Raw genomic sequence first — 5,836 nt, forward strand, 5'->3', positions numbered from 1 at the left:
CAAACACAAAACAGTTCACAGCAATTCCAGCGTTATCAATTGATTGATAACGCTGGAATCCTGCAAACCCCAGTATGACAATCAGTGTTGAGTCATGGTCCAACGGTTTGGACAGGGACAGAGGAGTGAAACACAATCACACTATCCTTATTTCCTTTTTCTTCAGGTCAGACTTAGACAAAATTAAAACTTGTCTGACCGACTTATACCTGCAACTCCCTCCTCTACTGTTCTGTGCACCACAAACCATTGATACTACAGAGACTAGCTTCGACTACAACAACCACCGTAATAAAGAGACTCAGCTCTGTGTGTGTGTGTGTGTGTGGCTGTAACTGGTGCTCTGGTGCTGCTGGTTTAGTGCTTCAGGAATGAATGGAATGTTGTTTTACACACACACACACACACACTCACACACTCACACACGCTCACATATGCACACAGCTTTCACCTACTTTTACTCTTCTCTGTTTCTCCTCCTCTGCTACCATAACACTGACAGAGTTTCTTTTTGTTACTTTTGCTTTAGAGTGAGATGGTTTTACTTTCCATCCATCTTGGTTGTCAGGACTGACATTGTGGGAGTGGGTGGTTGTGGATATTTGCAGGATTGCAAAGTGGGGGAGTGTTCAAGTTGACTCTTAAACAGCCATTGTGAAGTTAAAATATTGGTTTCCCACCATAAAACAGCTATAGTCTGAGCTCTCTGTGATACATTACGATGGTGCCTGCCTACACTGTGCAAAGGTATAATAGAACTGCTTTTGACACGTACAGTTAGGCAGCCATCTCTGCTAAAGAAAAGAGCTGTTTTTGAGAAGTTAAGGTGATAATTAAGAGATGTTAATAGCTGTTTTCAAAGGAGCTGCCTCTGCATTGTGCACTTACACAAAAGCGAGGGAGAGACATATCTCTTTTCTTTTCTCACTGTCATGCCGGTTTTTCTGCTCTAGACTTCAAGCCCCTTCAAGACTGAATTTACACAGAACACATAGAAACACTGAGGGTTGAACACTGAGAGCTGGTAGGAGGTGGAGGAGGAGTGTTGCAAAATCAACAGGGCAAACAACATCTGTGTGTGTGTCTGCTGTTACCATTATTTTATAAACCAATCAAATCAGATTCAGAATAAACTCACACACACCCACACAGAAAAAAGGAAAATGAGCTTAACCTAATTTGAGGATTTCCTCTAACACTTAAGCTACATCTCCTCCTCCTCTCTTTTCTGCATGTGGCCTTTTCTGTCTTCCTCTCCACTCACTTCCACACTTCCACAGCATTTTGACATTCAGAGCACACAGTTCACCCTGTGACGACCCCCTACGCGCTCAGTGATAACCATGGGGAGAGAGGGGTTCTCCTGCCCTTCAGGCTCTTCCGGAAACTCCCCTCCCCGGGGTGGCAGAGAGAAATGACCCTCCTTCCTGTCTCTGCCTCTCTTAGTGGAGAGGTTGCCACGCTGTTGCACAAGACCGTCTGACTATCTGAATATTTAATGTGCACACACTGCCTCTGAAAGTGATATAAAAAGAGAGTAAGGGTGGCTGATATATTGATAAAGGAGGAAGGAAAGAAGGATATGAGGGACAGCCTTGCTCGCTGTTAGTAGTGAGCAAGGCTGTGAACAAAGTGGCTTGTCTGCTGTCCACACCTAGATGTTTTCCATCCAACTCTAATACAGGTGCATTTTAAAAACATGTTCCATCTTAACTGTGTTTCCACATGGCCAGACCACTACGGCCTGTGGGTGATGCTAGTGGAAAGGTGTGGAGCTCACAGAAGTTATTACAAACTTCATTAATCCATTCCATGGGCCAGTTAGTTATTTCACTTTTAACCAAAAATGTCATCCTCATGGAAGCACTAGAGGAAAAGTGAGGAGATCACCGAAGTCCGAACAATGACAATCCATCCTAGCCTGAAAACAGGCTTCCATCTTTAGTTTGAAATACCCTCCACTCTAACCTATTTCTGTGGTGGAGGGGGATTCGATTTTCCCTACCCAGTCAGTAGAAAAACCGTATCTGCCTGAATCTAACAGAATTTTAGGTCAACACTGACATGTAGCCATGCCAACATACTGGGTTTAAGAGTGGAGCGGTGTGAAGTAAAAGCAAAGGATTGAGAAGACATGCCGTCTATCCCTAACCCCAACAGCGCTGGTCCCGTCTATGGTGCTGATTGGCTAATCGTTAGTCCCTCTGCAGCACTCTTTGGATAATTGCTTTTTCAACTGAGACCACTATTTCAAGTCATGATGCCAGACCAGAATCAGTCCACTCAGAATGTCTCTTTTTGTTGGCTTCACCTGCAGTGCACCGGCTGTAGGTCATAGGCGGAACAAAACGATGAGCTTCATTTTGGGACTGTGGCTTTGACGCAGCACAGCACTGTGTAACCTTTCAGTCTGCTATTTCAAGCTCTTGTGTCAGCTGTTATCAAAGGATGCAAGAAAAATATACAAAAAATATTAGAAACTCTCAAACCAAACTACCAATAAGCAGTTTAGTAATCCATCTATCCATTGTCTGTACTGCTTATCCCTAAGGGTTGCGGGGGGGGGGGGGGGGGCGGCACACAGACAGACAACCATTCACACCTCTGGGAAATTTAGAGTCACCAATTAACCAAACCTGCATGTTTTCCAAGGAAGCCGGAGTACCTGGAGAAAACCGACGCAAGAACGGGAGAACATGCAAAGGTTCAAGGTTCAAACCACAAACCTGCTGAACCCAGGAGCTGTGAGGCAACAGTGCCAACCACTGCACCACTGTGCTCTGTGCCCAATTTGATCAATCGTTAAGTCATATCCTGAATGGAAAAAAGACACTTTATGACTCATTTGAGTGCTAAGGGGCCACGTACACCTTGCGTAAAAAAATATTAACAGATGTCTGGTGTGTTAGTAGAGTGGATCTCTGAGTAGCATATGTACCATTGTTCTCATGCCTGGTGTAGCCAGTTTCATTAATTATAGTGGAAGTGTAATATTGCAAAGGATGCTTGCCAACAGTCCTTGAACATTATGTGGTCAGTGTACCCTGCCTGGAGGGCTGCATTCACAGAGACCCCAAGAAGACCGGAGCCCAGTGCAACAGGAGGCATTACCGGCCTCCCCTTACACGGGTATTCTGCCTTAATAAGAAGCCGCTGGGCAAGCGGTCTTCCTTGAGCCTAGGCCACATTTCCCACACCCGCCTGTTCGATGGGATTCAATGTTGGACTCAATTTGTTGAAGTAACATAAAAGTAGTGCAACGAGTAATGTAATGCATTACTCTGCACAGACAGTAACATTGCAGAGACTTATTAACCTCAAATGAAGGCAATTGTAGTAATATATTACATTCAGAACTTCACTTACCCAACACTGCAAGGGTAACAGTTGCAGTTTTATAGTGCTAAATTGACTGTATAACTTGAAATAGCAACATTAGCAAGTCACTGTGCTAAAATGACGTGACCTCCAGTGGCATGCTGGGTCTAAGCTGACAGTATTACTGACCTGTATGTACACCATGTTCTTTTCCACGTATTTCTCTCTTTTCTGTCATTTCTGTCATTTCTGTTGTGAAGTATTGCCCCTTAATGAGAGACATATCTGAGCCTGCTGGGTCTGAGGTGACCATCTAGAAGACAATAAATGGCAGCTCAGAAATAGAAACAAGCTGCCGCACAATTCACCATATAGTTATGAGGTCACTTCCACAATTACTGGTTTAGACTTTTCCAAGAGATATGCTCTTCTGCCAGAGCAAATGGGAAAATTAGGCTGCAGCACCAGCAGGCCAGATTTTCAAACTGGAGTTACATCACATGAAAAACAAGTTAATCCTATATCAGCACTTTGGATGAGCTCTTTTTCCCTGTGAAGGGTAGAGCTCACAACAATGAAATCATTTATATATTTAACTTGTATATTTGGTCTAAATTATAATTCTATAATGAAGGATTTAACAAATCTTACATCTATATGGAATTTATCATTCACTTTTTGCTCTGGAGTGGGCATTTGAATATCATTATCAGATCAGATCAGATCAGATCAGATTCCTTTATTGTCATTGTAAATAAATACAATCCTGCATGTTGTTGCTGGTCTGCTGGCTGTGACGGTTTGAGTGGAAGAAATGTGCTTATTTCTCTCTGCTGCTGAAACTGAAGACTGACGACAGATTGATGAACACAGGTCTCATTTTTAAGTTTGATGTTTCATTTCATGTTGCACAGGGTCTCGTGGGAAATGGAGAAAAAGATTTAGAAAATCCCTCAAAAATCGACTGGGCAACCTGCTATGACTTTCACTTGTCAAACTTTTAAAAAGGCGTTTTCCAAAATAGTATTTGATTTGAGAAATATAATGGGCCAATGCATATGAAAGGCGCCTGTGTGTGTGTGTGTGTGCACGCATATGTATGAGCATGTATACACCCCACACAGTGTTTCCATGGCCTGGCATTAGACTGGGCTGCAATAATGGCTTTTCATACAGGAATGCTGTTATTCTCCACACATACACACAAATGACCACAGTGTTTACTCTCAGTGCAGGGTGTTGCGACAGTCTGAAACCTCTGGCTGGGAAACCAGAAGTGGTGACTGCACTTATCGTGAGGGCTGGAGGGGAGAGTCGTATTGTTTTCTGCCTGATCAGCTGTTGAGACGAGTAAGAAACAGAAAAGACATGCACGTTACACTGTTTGACATGTTTAACAGACCTCTATGGATTTGAAGATGATTCCTTATTGTTACCGTTGGTTATTTTACAGTTAAAGAGAGAAAATAAAGAAAAGAGGAATTAGTGAGAGAAAGTGAGTGAGAGAAAGGTAAGACATACGGAGAAGGTGGGGGTGGACTGTTGATGACAATAAAAAGGCTGAGAAAAATGATCTCCCTGTCAACAATACAAACACACACACACACGCACGCACATTTATACACACACCCACGTGTGCGTGTCATAATCACAAAGGATGCTGGGTAATTATGCTAATAATTTCCTAATGAGATGCATATGCCCTCTCTCATTAAGGAACAACATCTTTTTTTCTTTCAAAATATGTAAATTTTTTAAGGACCATGCACATGTTAAGGACACACACAGGCAGATGCAGACACACACACACACTGACTGACACTTTTCCTCTGTTTACAGTTGCTTAACCCTGTATACACACACACACACACACACACACACACAGATATAAACACAAGGTTCTATTTGCATATGAGACTGATATACTGATGGAGCTGTGGAAGCGATGGGGATTATTTAGCTGCCATAAACAATACTGTGACATTGGATTTAATGGAAAATAAACACACACATACACACACACTTCTACACCACACCAGCACATGTGTAGTACATGCACGGTACCAACACACACACACAAAGAACATACCTTACAAATTAAAAGGTAGATGACAACTTTAATCATTCATGTTTCAAAACACACACACACACACACATTGACACATCACCATCTGACAGTCTGACTTTTAACTTTAGATATCTGTGTTCATGACTTCATAGGTGCATTTATGACTCCATGACCCCAGCGAGACAGTCACAGAAGCTCCACCACAGTCTGATGTCAATAACACACACACACACACACACACACACACACACACACACACACACACACACACACTGAATACTCATGGAATATCCCTTAATAACTGTTATTTGGCACTTTCTTGCCATGTCATGATGACGCAAGGAAGAGAGAACAATTAAATCCAACTGTTTGGTCGGTGCACAAACAGAAAAACAGCGTAGCTCAACTCTGCAGTTCTGACGCCAAAATTAACCGTTTATCAAAACTTTT

Source organism: Pempheris klunzingeri, chromosome 3 (assembly GCF_042242105.1).
Source record: "Pempheris klunzingeri isolate RE-2024b chromosome 3, fPemKlu1.hap1, whole genome shotgun sequence".
Classification (NCBI taxonomy): domain Eukaryota; kingdom Metazoa; phylum Chordata; class Actinopteri; order Acropomatiformes; family Pempheridae; genus Pempheris; species Pempheris klunzingeri.